General features: G+C 32.8%; 1 long non-coding RNA gene across 5 annotated transcripts in view; it reads left to right on the forward strand.

The window, feature by feature from the left end:
- The first annotated feature begins 4,447 nt into the window (after positions 1–4,447).
- LOC135295438 (uncharacterized) overlaps positions 4,448–19,458 on the forward strand; it is a 59,256-nt gene continuing 44,245 nt past the window's right edge. Inside the window, exons 1-4 of one of the 5 annotated variants that reach the window (XR_010357532.1) lie at positions 4,448–4,616; positions 5,498–5,685; positions 12,750–12,797; positions 12,966–13,039. This is a non-coding gene — a long non-coding RNA (uncharacterized LOC135295438). Of the gene's footprint in view, positions 4,617–5,497; positions 5,686–6,238; positions 6,319–8,291; positions 8,370–12,749; positions 12,798–12,965; positions 13,040–19,458 lie in introns of those variants that run through there. The other 4 variants (XR_010357533.1, XR_010357536.1, XR_010357535.1 and 1 more) reach the window with 4 other exon arrangements.

Here is a 19,458-nt window from a genome sequence, read left to right on the forward strand (position 1 = left end):
ATATTTGTTATTTGTATTCAGGTCAAGGAAAGTTCCAAACTTTTGTGCTTTGAGCATGGCAGCAAAATGGAAGCAAAGAGAAAGAAAATCTCAACCAAACTGTGGTAGATTTAAGCTCTGATATTTTGATCTTAGAGCTTATTTTCAGAAAAGAAATGGCAAGCAGGAAGTTTTTCACTATAAAAAATTTAACAAACAACACTAAAATTTGGCTGGATCCTTGTAGCATGATGCTGCTGTGGTTGCCACAGTATAGGAGTATTTTTTTAAAGAAATCTACAATGATTACATTAGAAGTGGGACTACAACAGAAATTATTATTTGGGATTTTAGCATACAATAGGAAAGGATTTCCCAGTAACTTTTACTAGGGGTTACCTGAAAAAGGTATTCACATATTATCAAAAGGGTGTGTGTTTCTTTTTTTTTTTTCTTTTCCAGATTGAGAAAATGGTTCTCTAGATAAATATTAACCTCTTCCCAAATTTCTATATCATTCAAAAATTTGTACTAATTGTCCCCAACAAAGGGAGAAAACCAAAACCCAACAACAAATCCCAACACCACTTTGGATTAACACCTAACAGGGACAAGGGTCTTTATTTCAGTGTTCTTTTTTACCCTAATTGTATTTCTTTAATAAAATAAATGCAAAACTACCAAGAGCAGCAATACATTACTGCTCCTTTCCTTTGTCAATCTCCTCACTTTCAGTCCTCGGCTACAGTCCTCATAGCAGACCCAAACCTGCAAGTTTGCAGGTTCGAAGGAGTGTGGGCATGCTTGGTATGAGTGAAAAATTTCACAGTTTAACACAGGTCACTGCAAACACTTCATGGAAGAGGCCAAGGAGAGCTCACAGCTCCCACTCAGGAATGAGCATGACACAGAGAAAAAGAAATACTGACATTTGACTGAAGAGTTGTTGCAGATAGAAGGGAAATAACATTTGGGCTGTTGAAATCCTAAAAAAAATATTTTTTGTGTAATGCCTGTTATTCACACATAACGTCTAACACTAACAGACATTCAGTAACATTTCTAAGTGAATTTTACTGAAGGTTGATCAAATCTATGCGAATTTATAACGCCATCATTCAGAAGACACACATGAGAACTGAAGATTTGATTAATTTCTTTGGATGGTTATTTCGTGGGCTTCTCTACCCTAAGACATAAAATTTATGAAATTACTCAGAAAGAAAGTAAAAGATGTATATGTTACATCTACCAAGCAAATTCTTCACAATTTTTAGCTGTAGTCAAGCAGGAAAATAATTCAATTTTAATTGTTAAATGTTGAGCTTGTTTTGAAATATAAAACAATTGAAAAAACATGATAAAAAGAAGCCAGTCAGAAGATCTTCTAAAACAATACAAAGTATAATTAATACTTTGTTAGGCTCTCATATCTATATCTCATAATGCCATTATGCTTAATTAAAAGATGATATTTCAAAAGTCTATTTAAATCATTAGGTAATTATGTCGTTTCAATGTTCAACTATTTCTAATGTTTACTCTTAAAAAACAACAGAAAAAATAGCTACTGATATGGATATGTCAAGGATTTATACTATTATGATTCTATCATTTGAATCTCTTGTTAAAGATATATAGTTTTAAAAACAATATATATATTGATTTTTTTTTCTCACCATGCGTCTCAGAACAATATTTGTCATATCCTTGATACTCATCAACTTTTCTTCACCAGTATGTTTTTCAACTTCTGTTGATAATGTCAATCATGCAGTTTTCCATGCATCATGTAACTTATTTTTTTTTCTTTACCATTTGAAATGATGTATTTGTTTTGTTTGTACTTCATTTAAAATCCATACCAACATCATGAAAATTTACTTTGAAATAATTGGGTGTCTAGCAAAGATTTTCTAAGATGCATTTTATTTCTTGGTATGTCAAGTCAAGACACTTTTCTCATGAAAAATACAGATCTAGCAAACACAAATACTTTATTTATCTACTTTGGATTTTTTTTTTATTGTTCCATAAAATACTGGAATGCTTTTAATTTGAAAAACTAATCTTTTTTTCCTAATTCCACCTATTCAATTTTAGAAATTATTTCCTAATGAAAAATTTACTTGAATATTTGTTCTGATTTTTATATGTAATAACAAATTAAAGTGTTGAAATTTAGAAAAACATTAATTTAACTATAAAATGTCTGAATTTTAAAAACATTATATTTAGTCAAGCTTATGAAAGTTTTTGGTTCTCTATCAAACTTTGGGAAAGCTGACAGGTTTTCTTTACAAGCCTATTCATAGCAGGTATAAATACCATAACAGATGCAAGTTACAATGGGAAGAATTGAATACAGAAAAATTGCCTGTATGTTAAATAAAAACAGCATTGAAGAAAATGGAATTTTCAAGCTCAAAATACCTACTATTTTCAGTATGTAGTAAGTGTTATTAATAAAATAGTCTGTGAATTACCTCTCAGCCACAGAATCAGCCACAGAAGGAATAACACTTGGAACTCCTAGCTCCCATTGTTATACTCCATGTTTCCCTTGGTGTTTCCCTTTGTTTTTGTTCTTTTGCTATACTATTAAAATTCATATATAAGTAATAGGAGAGATTCTGAGTTGAAAGGTGTTGTCTATAAATTATTGATATTAAATAATAGAATGACTGAAATTGGAATAAGCAAAGAACTAAGTGAGCAAACATCACCTAATCATTGTGAATTAAACAACTTCTGTTTGCTTTGATATTTAAAGTTAATTTAAATAATATCACTCATGTAGTACACTTTTTTTGCAAGACAATTAGCTTGATAAAAAGTATTAATTAATACATTTTGATAAAATTTCATGTAATATATATTAAATTATTAAAAAAGGATTAAAGAGCAAGCATCAGACAAATCTCAGGAGGTCATTCCAAACAGACTATCATTATTAAAATATTTAAAACATATATTTGTGTCATGTCATAATAAACTCTTGCCTTACTCTGCATCATTGGTGATTTATAAGAAAATAACAAATCATCAATGACAAAGTCAACAGTAAGTAAGAAATTACTTGTAGGGAAATACCTGGATTGTATGGTAGACTGGGAAGACATACCAATAACATTTTACAATGATGAAATATAAGTGACAAAGAATTATGATACACTTTCTGTGTAAGATCTCTATCTATGTAGAATCAGTGATTCTAGTACTTTTGCTAGTACTAAAGGATATTTTATTCTTGTAGACATAGAAGACAAAGTGTATTTGGACCATCTCCTTTGCTAATATGGTTTAGACACTGCCTTTACTGAAAAGCAAGGACTTAGTTCATTAAACACCAAGTACGCTGACTCACGGGGGAGAAGAATATAAATAACTTTTTCTCTGATTATATCACTAAGTGATATTGATACACTTCAGACCTTCTCAAGACTGAATGTTTCTCAACTGGGAGTCTAAATACCATATCATCTTAGATGAGGCGTATGAAATTAGTTCTATTCTCTTTGAGAACGGGACTGCATAAGTGATTAGAGCTCTGGAGAATCTGCTCTGTGGGAAAAATCTGAAAGAGCTGGGTCTCTTCTCTCTGGAGGAGCAAAGGCTCAGGAGAGGACCTAATCAAAGTATTCCAGTATTTAAGGGCAGCTACAAAGAGAAAGATCATTCTCTCTCTTCATAAGAAACCACATAGAGAAGACAAGGGACAGGAGCTTCAAGTTGCCCTGGGAGAGATTTCATTTTGGTATAAGGAAGGAAGTTTTTACAGTGAGAACAATCAGTCCCCAGGAACCACCTCCCCAGGGGCATTGTAGTTTTCTCATTGCTGGAAAGTTTCAGCATGCAGCTGCATGGGGGACTAGGTAATCTTGTCTAGACTCCAATTCACACAAAAGGTTGAACAAGATGAGCTCTCGAGGTCCCTTTCAATCTGGGCTGCTTTACAATTCTATGATTCCATGAAAATTTTCTGCTATACTCTCGCATAAGGTTAATAACCAAATCACAGAAATATATGCGTTGAAAGGAGCATCCAGAGGACACATAATCATCTCTTCTTCTGAAATGAAGGTCTATGGTCTAATTATATTGAATTTCTCAAGAACTCTTTCAATCAACTTTTGAATGTCTCCAAGAATGGACTCTCCACAAACTCTTTGGGTAGCATTTTGCAGTGTCCAAGCACCTTCTATTTTGTCCTTATTGTTACTCAGACCTTCCCACCTCCCAGCTTGTTTCCATCATCTTCATTGTGCATACTGAAGCATTCTGGCTCTATCTTTGTATCCTCTAATCAGATGCAGGCAAAAAGACTTATTCTTTCAAAGATGAACAAACCAAATTTTTCACCCTCTCCTCACACCTGCATCCCCCTTCCAAAGTCTTTGTTCAATGGAAACCCAAAATGGGTCGCAGCAGTCCATATGTGACTTCACAATTGCCAAATAGAGTGGAAGAATCATTACCTTGGATCTGATGGCTGCATTCTTGGTAATACAGTCCAATATGTCATCAGCGTTCTTTGATGCAAGTCTACTCAACTGATATATGTTCAGCACACTGCCCACCAGGATCCCAGGACATTTTATGCAAAGCTGCATTTTTCCCAATTAGTCTCCTAAATGGTCAGTTAAATCCAATCCTCAGCTTATGGAGTAGTGAACAGAATTTCTGTCCTTTGCCATAGTTTTAAGAATGCTTAATGCAAACAAAATGTTTGAGAGTTTAGCAGGCATTTCTGTCGACATTGTCCACACTAAAGTTAGTTTTTGAGTTTTTTTCAGAAATATATTTCTGACAGGATATGATTAAACAGATTTACAGTAGATTAGCAAAAAAACTGTCCCCTGACTCAAAACTTTAAGTTCTTGCAATTAGATAGTAATGTTCAGTGTATCTTTCAAAAAATCACAAACTTTTTCTATACTACTTGATTTAAAAGTGAAGATTTGGATTAAATATTGTTTTGCTGGTGGTTCAAATATGGCTTTAGTTCAAAACATTTTAACGTTTCTTCTAATTGGGATTGTATTACTCCTTTTATAAAATCCTTCTTATGCCAGAAAAAAAAGAAAAAAAACAGTTGACTATCAACTATCAAAAGTTTATCTTTTACTTTTTTGGCTATTCTAATAGTAACAAAAATTAGGTGCAAGTGTTTTATGTTCAATCAGACAATCAGTTAAAATTTAACACTACAGCTCAAGTAACAAATTTCTGCCAGAAGAATTTACAATGGGGCACAAAAGGAGTGAACAATTGTGCTGGAATTAAAATGTTAGCACTCTTTTTCAAAATGTGGATTGTCCTAAGTATGAAGTCCAAACTATTAATGTTGTAGGAAGAGTCACTGACATTTGAAAATGAGATATGTCAAAAATACTAGCAAAGCAGCCTAAGAGAAAGAGCAATATCTCATTGTCAGAACTATTTTTAATGTTGTACAAAAAAAAAGCTGAATTCTAAGAAATGTCCTGGCCTACATTCCTATCTTTTTCACAAACAGGTTGCCTTTTGCATCTTATGGAACTATATTGCCACCCACCATAATGATTACTTCCAAAATACAAAATACTGCATTAACGGGGATCTTGAAATGCATGGCATGTTGAGAGAACTTTGTAAAGAATGGGTGACGTGAAGAGATATGAACTACATCAAGCTATGCAACTGTTTGCCATTTGAGGCATGCAGGTAAATTGAGTATCATTGCTTTTATACAAATAGACTCTAAAAAATCATTTTGTAAGCTGTTGCTGTAAAAATCTTACACCACCTTCACAAAACACATAAAGACACACTTCTCAAACAGAAAAAAACCTCATAATACCAGCTCACATTTATTAATAGTGAGCTTCTGAAACACAGTTTACAGTTGTATTTCCAGTCCTTTTGGGAGATTATCACAGTTAAAGATGCAAAGATGTTCTTTCCTGTTCTGCAGCTATTCACGCATACTTCTACATATTGATCTGTGTTTTTCCTGTCTTCAAAGAAGGACAGGTCAGGTTCCTATGGTACAGAGAGGAGTAAGATGATAAAAAAAAAAAAAAAAAAAAAACAGTAAAGAAAAAGTGAAATTGTACCTGAATACCTGTTGTGAAACCAAACTGAGTACATGCTGCCAGGGTTCCTCTTGATATCAATGTTTAGGCCTGTGCAAAAGTCAAATGCAATATGAGATTCTTCACATGGAGTGCTAGCTATTTATTGTTGACTTATGATTCTGTTACTATCCCAATTATAGTATCAAAGGTGTTCCCCGGGTTGTTTTGAGGAGGGCTGCTTGAGGCAGGTGGTTATGAAGACTGACATATTCTCTCATGCTAAGAGAATGTTAACATTGTGTCACCATTTATGCCAGTATAAAATTATTGTGTTAAATTTCCCGTTTTTCTGTGATGTCCATCTTTTACAGCTTGATAATTCCACCTATGTCAGGAGTACATTCTGAAAATTTATCCAATGAGAAATTCCTTTTCACCTTTTAAACCACCTGCTCTAACAGACAATTCAGATTTATGCCAGTTATAGGTAACATTAAGAGGTAAATTGTTAGAGAAAATACAAAGAAAAAATAAGAAATAGTGAGGAATGCTAAATCCTGATTGATAAACCTTCTTTCTTTTTGTTATAAAATGACTACCTAAAGGGAGTAGTGTATATCATTTACCTTGACTTTAGCAAGGCTTTGACACAGTAACCTAGTAAAACAGAAGAGATAAGGATTGAATGGGTGGATGACAAGGCAAATTAAAACTCAGAACTACTCTTTGAGTCGAAGGGCAGAGATCATGGTTTTGAAGTCTTAACTGGTAGTGAATGTCATGCTTGGGTAAGTACTGGAACTCAGGCTGTTTAGTCTCTTAATCAACAATTTGGAATATGAGACAAAATACATTATCATTACATCTGTGAACAAAGCCAAACTTGGGGGAATGGCTAGTGTGTTGGATATCAGGGCTGCCATTCAGAGGTACCTCAAAAAGATGGAGGATTGGGTTAACAGAATCATCATGAATTCCAACAAAGACTAATGTGAAATCTTGCTGCTCAAGACAGAGCATCCCCTGACATCAGTGCAGGTTGTTAACAGACTTCTGCAGAAAGGAGCTGAGGGCCAAATGACAATTTAAAATTTAGTGCAAACAAGTTGACAGAACAGATAAGTCACTTCTCTTCAGCCCTGGTGAAGCTGTATTTGTAATGCTGCCTCCCAACTTCAGCTTCCCCATGCAATGTAGGGATTGACAAACCTGAGAAAGCCTAAAAGTAAACTATTAATGCAGAGAGAGCTCCAGACCTAATTATATACAAGGAAAGACTGAAGAAATTTGGTTTGTTTAACTTTGAGAAGGGAAAGCTCAGAAAAAAATATTATTGCAGCCTTTTCCTACATAACAAAGTGATTACAGAGAGAATAGAAGATGACTTAATTCAAGTTTTCATAGTGGAAGCAACAGGCTACAACAAAAGAAATTCTTATTGCATAGTGGTAAAAAAATCACAGTGAGAGAACAATAACATATTCAGATACATAGATAATTTTTGGAAATTTAAAAAGTTCATTTGGAAAAGTTCACAGGTACCTTGACCTACCTTAGAGTTTATTTTTGGTTTGAGCAGGATGTTGAAATAAATCAGATCATGTCTTTTAATCTTCATTTTTTGTAGTTCTGTCATTCAAACACTGCAGGACTGAATGATAAGAATAGCATGCAGAATCCAAAACAGATCTACCAGGCAATTTATGACAGAATGGAAACATTATGGCTTTGGTTGTAATTTTTGTGTTGAGTTGGGTTTTTCAAAGCTATGTACTATATGACTGTTTGCTTATTGCTACAGAATTGGTGAAATGCAGAAGGGTAAGACAATTGCACTGCCTTTAAATTCCCAGCCCAAGTTTGCTTTACCATCAAAGAAACACTGTATTTTCTCCAAGAGTTGCTTTCCTTTTTGTTTTTTTTATCCATTAACTGGTGCTACTCAGACTGCAGTCTGCTAGTTTCAGACTACTTAGCTTCCTGCATTAATTTAGGTAGGATTCGTTTTATCCCCTGATTCACTTTTTGTTATGATCAGTTGTGTGTCTTAGCTTTTTCCATGAACTTTTTGAGAAGTTTTTCTGCAGGGCCTTTCAAGTTTTCAAGTCTCTCAAAAGGTTTGTGAAGGCAGATTCGATTTTTGACCTCTAGCTTGACTTCTCAAGACATCTTATCTTGAAGTAGTACTAGCTCTGATTTACTAGAGTAAAAGTATTTGCATAATTCCATGAAATAATAACTTTTTTCTTACAGGTCTTCAGACTTTTCCTGCCATGACATGGCTTTTCCATCCATAAAACCCCAATTTTCTTATGAGCCACTGTGTACAACGTACTGTCAATAACGTGCTGGTTCTTAGCCTTGAATTCTTCACTGCCTCATCCTTCCTATTCAATTCAGTATAAAGAAATACTTGTTGTTAAAGTTCAAGTTTTTGAATGCTAAGTTTTAAAAAATGTGACATACAAAGAAAGAGCTAAATTTAGAAGCAAGAAAAATTATTGTGAGTGCTATGCACAGTCACAGATGTGAGGTGATTTTTGAGCTGGTTCTTTCCCTATCTTTGTGCTGCTTCAAAAGTAACCTGGTACATAATTTTACCTATGAAGATTATCATGCTCATTATCTTAAGCAACCAGTTACTGAATCCATTGACAGAGAAAACAAAGTTCAACATTCCTCAAAAAAAAAAAAGGAAAAAAATAGAAAAAAATTTCAAATAAATCTGTATGTATTTTGATGTGATATTTTCAGAGAACTGCATTTTTCAATCATCAAATACAACTCAGCCCCAAAATGCATCACATCAAATTACCATCAAGCCAAAAGACATCTGTTCATAACTGCATGGTAAACTCAATAAAGATTAAGAGTAGTTAGAATACCAATTACTCGTGAAAGCCAGGAGCCACAGAGAAATTAGCAATAAATTGATAAATTGATAAAGGCATTAAGGCTAAACAGTTAAAGCTAATGACAATTTATGTTCCAGCACAGAGTATAATCTAACAGGGACCAAGTCCTTTAAATTTTCCTGTGCACAAGAAATCTTTGCTCATGCAGAGAGAAAATGATCCCTCTTCACATACTTGCATCTATATTTGATGTTGTTGCACTTACTTGAAGACCTTAAGGAGAAAATGAGAAAACTTTTTAGGGACCTTAGCTAGAGGAGACTTTTACCCCAAAACATATAAAAGTTATTTGAATGAGAAAATGCATGAAAGGAAGGACTTTTCATAAGCTTTTAGCCCTGGGCATTGAAGATCTGCATTATGATTTCTTATACTTTTATCTCTTACTGTGAAAAAGAATATTGCAAATCTGGAAATACAAAAATTCACTACATTTTTGGTCTCAAGAAACTGTGCTAAACCATCACAGGGCATATAAACTACACTAAGTAAAAGATTGTTATAAATCACCCAAGAAATATTATGACAACTTTTAAGCTTCTTTGCCTGTTTGTTTGCTTACATACTTTATTTTCTTTTTTGTTTTGTTTTGTTTTGTTTTGTTTCAGTTGGAGAGGGAAGTTGTAAGCAGGAATAAAAAGAAAAATAATATTTTCTTTCCTAGTAGCTTAAGAGAAGCACTTGCCAATAAAGTACCCCCCAGTAAATGCAGATGATCTGAAAACACTAAAGGAGACAATATGCTCTTGTAGAAATTTCTTCAGGGAAAAGAAAAATATAAATTATTCAGAAAGTTCTGAAGGTTTAGAACAAGTTGTTTATGATGCACGTATGAGACAACAAATGTGACTGCAGCAGTTCTCAAACACTATTTGTGCTGCAATAAGTGAAAGGTCTCCATTGAATAATGGTTGACTGAACAGACAACTGGCTGAGGCCATTTGTCAAGGTAAAAAGTGTGTAAAGCCACATTTTCTTTATCATTAAGGAGAAATCACTTTAGTTGAAAGAAGAAGTATTTTGCTATACATTATTTAAATTAATTTTATTTGTGATTTTAAAGATTTAATGTCAAATATACCCCATCTGCTATAAGAATGAAGTGAAAATTTTCTCTGACTGCATAAAAGATAAAATAGTTTTTTAAATTTAATATTTATGCATACAAATTTTAAAATTCTGCTTTATCCAAGTAAAAAATATGATCTTTTGTGTAAGTCTCCTTAATATTGTACTTATTGTCAAAGATGCTAAATCTATGATGCATTCATTAATAGGTATTCAATCTTTCCTCATATTTCATCCATAATTATTATCTATTTAATCACAATATATATTAAAATCTTCTGGGTATATGAGAAACAATCAGAGGTTCTTGAATTGTCTGCATGAAGGCTACCTTGATTCTAAAAAGAGTTTTGACTCATAATTATTTTAAGAATTGTCTAATTTTTATTCATTTAATATAGTTTGAGTCTCATTTGTCTGTGGAAGAAAATTGTGTAAAGAGTGGGGTTCTTTTCTTGAGTGCAGACTATGAGCTTAATGAATTCTGTATGCCTTATACTATATGCTATTTTTACACACTAAAGTAAAATGAATGGGCAGCATGCAACTGTTTAGTGGAAAACCAGTGGGACAGGTATAATAAATGTTTGTTGAACAATAGCAATCAATAGTATAAAGCAACTGTTTATTAAAAAAGTTAATGTTCACAACAAACACTACTAAGTTTAGGGAACAAAAAAACAATAACTTGTCACTTCCAGAGAGGATTGTAATATGATGAATTGTCAAGAAAAAAAGCGGCTAGATCATCACTATTGTCTGCCAAGGACACAGTTTATCAATGTCACTACTATAATCACAAAGTGACTAAAGAAATTATATTCCCACTTGTTCCTAAAAAACTTGTATGTGATGGCAAATAACAGAAGCTTCTCTTGAGGGTTGTCTAACAAATTATCCGGAAAGTATTCTAAAGGATGATTTTAAATCAAAGGTGCCATATTAGAATCATGCTGCTCTTCTTCATTCTTTACTTTTTTGTCTTTCATAAGATTTTTCCAAGAAAGCTTTTGGGTTGTGTTTAGAAGATAGATCTTAGTATGTATGTGTTCTATCCCTTTGGTTTTTCCCCAGATTTTCTTTTTTCTGTGATATATGTCTCTAAGGAAACTCTTGGTAACTAAAATAAAATAGACCAAATGAAAACTTAAAAAGTATCAAAAAAATCAGGGAAAAAAAGTAATATTTTTAAATTTGGACTGCATATATAGTGTACTCTGTCCAGTGCTTAGATAAAAAGAATGTGGAATTCTCTTTCAACATTTTTTTTTATCATAGATTTAGATCCTGAGCATTGTCTTCTGTGATTCTGAGTTAAGAAGTGTCAAATAATATTCACAGTCTTTTGAATGAAATAGTTTATACAAATTCTTTCAGCCATTGTTAGATAGCTGCAGACTGAGTCACAAGTAAGATATACTTACTTTAACATTCCAGTCCTATCTTTATCTCAGAATAGTTCCTGATGGCATATTGCATTAGCAGATAAATTGCTTAAATGAAAGTTTTGATTTGAGATTTTCTAAATATAGAAATTATTTTATATTTATAATATGTATTTATACCATATTAACATGATAAATTCCATATATCTTACATCCTAAAATATAGATTAAATAGTTCATCAGACTAACTTCTCTCTATATATGCAAAATTGTTATAGTGTGAAGGGGTGGTGAGAATAGTCCATAGTTGAAGAGAAAGCACAATCCCAAAAATAATCTGTAGCACTCAATATAAGCAGTAAAACAGCTAGTATATCTCTGGGACCATAAATTAATTTTATAAACTTTTCTTACTTTAGATTCTGTCATATTTATTCATCAACATTTGAATTCTTGGGTATTATAAGACATTTGAAGTGGTACTAAATACCTGTGCTCTGGCCAAATCTTCTTTTGAGGTGCTGAGCTGGCATGATTTTTCACTTTCATTAGCTGTCTTGGCCAACTACTCCAGGGACTAGAGTAGGTATTCAAACACCTAGCTCCCACAGAAACACACAGATTTAGGCCTGAGGATAGATGGAGTACTGGCAAGATAATTAGCAGTGCCTAAAATTGTGTCAAACATCCAACTTTAAGAAAATCTAAAATTTTACCCAGGGGATTAGGGGTGTAATTCAGTTGCCCACACATTGGTGCCTTGTGGGTTATGAGATGACAAAGAATATTTCAACTCATCTCCATCTTCATCCTAGAAAATATGTCCTTTGTCATATCTACCAGACAGTGGATATCTTTGCTATCCCATAAGCATATTTTGTGATTCCAGACATCTAGGTATTGAGTCAAACACTCCAAGCACTAATATGATGATAAGCTCTGTCATGTATTGCTCAAACAGAATACATGTTTTATGATCTAAACAAGATCATGTCTGTGTTTGGGGTATTTTCTAAGCTTTCTGTATGAGAAATAGTTCTCCAGTCATCAGCTCATTTGGAAAAATATGAGACACAGATACAAGAAAAGAGAATAAATGAGAGAAGGAAAAGTACTGCTTACTCAAATGATCTTTCCTTTTCCATTTTGTTTCACTCATTGATACCATCATGAAATTCTAATTGTTTTTTTTATCCACAGTGATTTTGTCAACTTATTGTTTTGAGTAAACTTTATAGAAATTGTTTTCCTATAAAAAATGACTGTTGCATTGCCTAGAGGATGAAACAAACAATAAATAAATCATCTCTTTTTTTTTTTTTTTTCTATAAAATGTCTGTCAGGAGGGCTGTAATGCTTGGTATTTTGATGTTTGGGTCAGCATAAGAGCAGTAAGTACCATAAAATTTTTACTTTAGAAATGTCACTACTAAAACAGCTATTACTATGGAAAATTATGCCAGTAGAAAACAATTTGATGTAGTTGTCTGCAGGAGGGCATCTAGTGCTAGTTGGGACTGTCCCTCTAATTTTTTTTTTTTTTTTTGCCTATTTGGAAGGAGATGCTTCTCCAATTGGTTCATTGTCACATCGCTCTTTGAATGTATCAGCCTATAACGTCACTGTGGGTCAGGTATGACAATGAAACATTTTGTTTGAATCTGTTCTTGAAAGGTTAATAAAACATCACTGTTCTCAGTAGATATTTCTCTTTGTTACTTGTCATGAGTTTCACTTACCAAAATTGTTGGGATATTTATTAATAGTATGCCAGCTTTAAGGTCATCTTGGAACAAATTTGTATTTTAGCATGCATCATGTTAACTATGGTAACTTTCTGAGTATGAATACCATAATTCAATACAATATGTAATCTAGTTACTTGGTTTGTAATAGCTGCAGACTGCTATAAGCAATAACTGAGAGATCTCAAGGAAAAAACATCTATAAAAAATATTCACAAGTCAAATCAGGGTGGAAACAGTATGGCACTGATTTTCTGCAAGGGCTCAAAGATCACGGCTTTCAGTCTAGCAGACTTATTAAGGTGGTTGCAACACACTTTAATTACGTGATTGATATTATCTTCAAAAGAAGTATCAGAATTTGGAATGACTCCAGAGTCATAACCATTATACAAGAGATAAAGGGAACAAAATAAACCTCTGCAGATTACACCTGAGGCCTTTTTCATTAGTAAGCTAATCAATACCAGCTTGCAGAATCGGCACAGGAACAAAAACAAAAAAACTTCACTTGCCCTAGAGAGAGGAAGATCCTGTAAAAGTCAGGGCTTGGGAAATAAAATGATAACATTGTAACTGGAAAAAACCCAAACTCTCACATCAAAGTATTCTTTTCTAAAATCTGATTTCATTTTGTTCTGTCCATTACTACTCGTATTGCTTTCCAATTCTACCTTGCTCAAGCACTAAAGAGGAAATTTCCCCTCTGGAAGGTTTTTATCTTTTATGAACAACATCAGAACTCCTTTTGGTATTTTTCCTCTGAGGGTAAGAAGTATATAAACCGAAGATCATTTTGTTTTCCATTCTGACTGTATTACTGCACTTGAGGGGAAATTTGTCTTTATAAAAGGGTTTATGACATTTCAGTGCAATGCAGTATGGTAACACTTGATAACTTTCATTTGGTTTTATTGCTATTCCTTTTGCATCAGATTTATGTGTTCTTTATGGAGTTATGAAAAGACAGGAAAACATAATTTATATTCCTGAATTTTCTTCTCCACAATAGAACTGAAAAATGTGAAATTTCAAAAATCTTACCATTTTTTTCTATCTGTATTTTTTCTCAGTCCAGGATTCCTCCTTTTAATTCCATTATTTTCTGAGACCTGTAATTGCAGTAAGAGCTTTCTAAATTGAAAGTTAAGGTGTATGCTAATAGTAAAGAAACTAATGTAGGCATAAAAGATATTATTCAAAGATAATCGTGAACTACAGTTTTATGTTAGAAGATTAAAAAGTTTTACAACATTCTGTCCACAAAGCTTATGTAGACGGAAAATTATTTGACAGAAAGACCTTTAAAGTAAAAAAAAAAAAAAAAGTTTACTTTTTTTTGCATAAACTACTAAACTATTATTGTTTTGTTTCTATTGCTCTACATTTATTGGAATATCTGTCATTATTATGTCAGTAAAGTGCAAGCAGCTTTTAGTACTTAAAACTTTCCTTAATTATATCTTGGAAAGCAGTATTTTTATTGCTGGAATATAATGTACATATTTGCACTCAAGAGGCCTACTGTAGCCCTTATAAAAGTCATCAAAATGCAGATTAATATTCTTAGAATATTTCCCTAAAATCTTAGGGACTTTTTGGATACAAATCACTACTGTTTTAGATTAACATAATATTGTAACATATCTGTATGAGTGACTGTGTCAAACATTTTTCGTACTTAATTGCAGTGAATATATGTCTCACTGGTCTCCACTGACCTTAGAAACATTTTTTGTTGTTGCATCTTGGTTTTATATGCTTTTTAAAAATATATTTTTATGAGAATAGACCTTTCTCTATCTTTCAGGTTTATCATCCTGTAACACTGTGGTAATTTCTTCCCTGGCAGAAGTGATAAAAACCTTCAAAAGATATTTCTCAGTGGCTTTCATTACAATAACCACAACCATCTGTATGAGTAGAAAATCCCAGAGTGCATAATATCAAATAATGTCTCAAGGTGCAATTCACCAATCTGGAAACACCATAGACTGAGTTACATTCATAACTGAGCTTGAAGACCTGCAGGCAGTTTTGACTGCTATTTCTAGACAGTAATTGAGATACAACAGTGATGGTGCTCATGCTAGAATGGCAAGTGAAGTTTTGGGATTTCTCTTTAGCTTATGATTATTGCTTCATTTAAATAATTTATTTTGCACAAAGTATACTCTTTCCTTGCAAAACAAAATGAAATAAACCAAACAAGCAGGGAAGAATACTACACAGGTCTAGAAATTATGTTAGCAAACAGAAGCAGTGTTTTGAGACCTAGATGTCCACTCTCAATTCTGAAATTAAGAATTACTGATGTAAATGCTAAAATATTTTCTGGGGAAAGTTCCTTTGAGGTCTTCTACATTTTTTTTTTGCTGTACTTTTGGTTGTTTGTTTACTGCAGGCATCATCTTGGCAGTCTAACATTTACACCACACAGGGACAACAGATTGTCATGCAGTACAGATTATGCCATTGCTAAAAACTAATTTCCCACAGCTTAAAGAGAACAAAGCTGGGCTTAGTGACACGATTTGTTCAGTTTTTTATTCTTTAGCTAGAGCTCAGATAATATTGATCTTCTATTTTTTAAAATATCTTTTTAAATAGAATTTCCTGTTTCCTAGCTTTAGGGCATAAGGACATTATTTAAGGGAAACTCAGTAGGCTCAGGCTTTCATAGTAATTCTGATTGGCTTGAAAAAATAGGTTTCAAAACCATGTAGAAAGTACTGGTTAAAAATTATGTCCTGTAAAGAGATTTTTAAGGGAAGAGTTTCATTAGTATAAAGAAATATGCTTATCAGAGGAAGACAGCAAAAAAAAAAAAAAAAGTTAGATGAAGCCTCAAGTAACTCCAAAGATAGTTAAGAAACATGTTTTCCCTCTTAGAGCAGTTTGTTGTAACTGAGGGAATTACTCAGTGAATAAGACATTCAGAAATGGAAATTCTAATGATTTAAAAGAAAGCAATTTTAGAAGTCTATTCTGTGATAATGTTAACAAAAGTATTTTTAGGTCCAAGTTCTACTTGCTTATGTCTCCTGTTGCTTTAATACAAATGCAGCGTTGGCCCTTAAGATTATTTCATTGTAGATGCCAAACAGGCATGATTTTCTTTTAATAGACTCTTCCCTCTAGAATTTCTTTTCTGTAGTTCTCATCTTAAAAACAAAAAAAAAAACAAAAACAAAAACAAAACAAAAAAAAACCCCCAAACCCAAAACCAAAAACATCTGCATGGTGACTACCATCTGTTACTCAGAGTACTCTCAGTCATCAACTGTGCATGGAGTTAATGGCGAACTATTAAGACAATCTTTGAGAAGTGTAATTAAAAGGATGTACATAAGATGCTTTAGCAGTGGAGATGCCACCCCAGGAAATGCTGTTTTGGCATAATTTGGAGGAAAATTAAAATACAGAGAAATAAATATATTAATCATTCTAACTTACAGAAATTCTTTATTTACCTTTTTTGATAAACAGCACTTTCAGCAACATGACAAGAGAGTCCTTACCTTTACATTCCGATTCTTTCTCTAATATTGACAGTTCAAAATATAGACAGTTTAAACTATGTGAGCTGGCATGAAGAATGCTTTTGATGCCATGAGAGGCTACCAAGAACAGAGGCTAGACAGTGTTAAAGGAGTAAAGTAGGTATTTATTAAAAGGTCTTCAAAAGATACACCTTGGGCAGTACAGGAGCCTGGCTGAATCTACACCCAAGATGGATGATGGATTACACATTTTCACACTTTTATAAGTTTTGGTGCATTTACATATTGGGGTTAATTTTCTAATTACAGCTTAGGGCTATGAATTCCCAGCCTCCCAGGTTGTTTTCCTCAATTCACTGTAGTTTACACTTTTTTGGGCCTGGAGCTGCAATGGTGTCCTTGGTTCTCACTGGAAAAGGATTGTTTTGTCTAACTGAACTGTGAAAAGAACTTGCTAACACTTTATATGAAGTTCAGAGTTACATACTAATGCAGTACAGAATCTGGAAAACACAAAAGCTAAAACTTAAGGCATCACTTTAAATTCAGAAAATATCTTTCATCTTATCAGTGAAAATAGCCATGTAGATTGTCATAACTAAAGATTCAATTTGAGAGTATTATTCTGCTCTTGCAAATATGCTGTGACCCATTATGGACAATAAATACATTTTAAAGAAAATCAGGTTATTTAAACATAATTTATGGCAAATGTTAACTTTATTAGAGGTTTTTTGTCATTGTTTGTTTATTTTGTTCTGTGTTGTTTGATTTTTTTTTATTTCTTTGAAAAATTCCTAGTTAAAACACTTATAGAATGGATCTATATAGAAAAAACTTTAAGAATCTAATTGAGAAAAAAGGGTATAATAGAAACAGCTAAAATATAATCAACTGAAATAAAATTTGAATTTAAAAATATTCAAGTAACTTCTCATTAAATAATCAGTCTGTTATTTAGATTAGACCAAAGAAGAAAGGACAGGATTTTAGATTCACAACATTGACAAAAATACACTCAAAATATTTTCTCTACAAAGAAATAGCTATGATTTTTTTTCGGAAAAAACAAACATCTGGAATCAAACATGTTCTTAGTTTTGATAATGATATATTAGGTATATTATCAAGATATATTTACCTTGATAATGTCTTTGTTAGTTCTAACAATGCTGTTTGTATAAAGCACTGCATGGTCCAATCCTATTGTTACTGACATAAACAGAAGGTAACCCACTGACCACAAAGAAGTTAGGATTTAGGTGGTTATGTTAGTTAGAGACATGTTGGTATCAATGAAAACATGCAAAATAATGAAAGTTAAAACAAAAAAAGCAATGTGTTATGCTGCACATTATATTTGGGAAGTTTAAACCATATGCTGAGCTGTGGAAAACGTTCTTTGAGCAGTGACATCTTGCTATTTTGCTTATACCAAGGGAACAGTGCTGGCAGACTCCAAATTGCCTCTAGCCCTGTCATATGCTAAAGAAGCTTATAGGCTGGTTTATGCTTTTAGGTGCTATAGGCATGATTCTGATTCTATTTGTACTGTTGTTTTTTTTTCTTGATACAGTTCCACTATCTGCAATGGAATTGCTATTAATTTTGTACTGTGTGTAAGAAAGGATATTCAGCCCTTAAATTTAATCTAACTTTTTCTTTTAGCTGAAGATATATGTGTTTTGCCATGCATTTGAAATCCAACTTCACAATTTATTTGAAAGTTTTATATACCTTAGGGTAACTCTGTAATGTTTTCTCCCATTCATAACACTTAATACAGATCCCAACATATATTACTTTTTTTGTTTACATCCACTTTTCATTTATTTTGGAAAATTATTAGGAAAAAATCTGCAATCTTCTTGTTTGCAAGAACATGTAATGTTGCACATTACTTCATTTTCTGAGATGGTGGGTTATGTCTATACATCACTGTCAGTACATGCAATTCTTCTTATTCTTCTTGTAATTTGTAATAACATTGCCATATTGCTAGATCCATGCTTCCTTTATGGTGAGATACAGGGTGCATATTTGAAGATAGAACACTGATGAAGAACTCACTTAGTAATTTCAGTATTATGAATTTGCATTTTTCTTCATTACCACGCTAACACTTTGATTAGGAACAAGTACATACATTTATGCTCATATACACAATAAAGCTACATTTTTTATCAGGTTCAGAGTTAGTGAATTGTTAAGCAAAGCCATTTCAATCCAAGCTGACCATACATCATGCTTAGCCAATAGGTATTTCCATGAAGCTCAAATTAATAGCATTTACGTACAATGGCAAGGTCTGTGTCTTAATTGCCAACCAATCTGATGAGTCATCACGGTTTTAGTTTGATATTCATATTGGTACTGTGCAGTAAAGTAGGTACTTCCCAATAAAGGTACTTGGTAATAGAAGATATTTTTTGTCTGACTCTAACTGTAACTTTCTATTTTTGTGATTTTCAATTAACAGGATGATTATTGCTCTCTGTATAATGGATTATGCATAATAACTAGGATGTGTAGGTCACCTGCTTGTATTAAAAAATCCTTTTAATTCACTTCAGGGTTACAGAAGGAAAGAAAGTTATCTTTTGGTTTTCAAATCTCCAACTAAAACAACAGCTTATTTTTAAAAGACACAAATCATCGATGTATTTCTTTATTATTGTTTACCATTTTCTGGGGCTTTTTTACCCATTATTATTGTGCTAGTGAAGTATAGCTTCAGTACCTTTCCTTTTAGTAATTGTATGCTAAACTATTTCCATGTGTATGCAAACCAGGTTATGTCTGCT

Source organism: Passer domesticus, chromosome 2, assembly GCF_036417665.1.
Source record: "Passer domesticus isolate bPasDom1 chromosome 2, bPasDom1.hap1, whole genome shotgun sequence".
NCBI classification, from domain to species: domain Eukaryota; kingdom Metazoa; phylum Chordata; class Aves; order Passeriformes; family Passeridae; genus Passer; species Passer domesticus.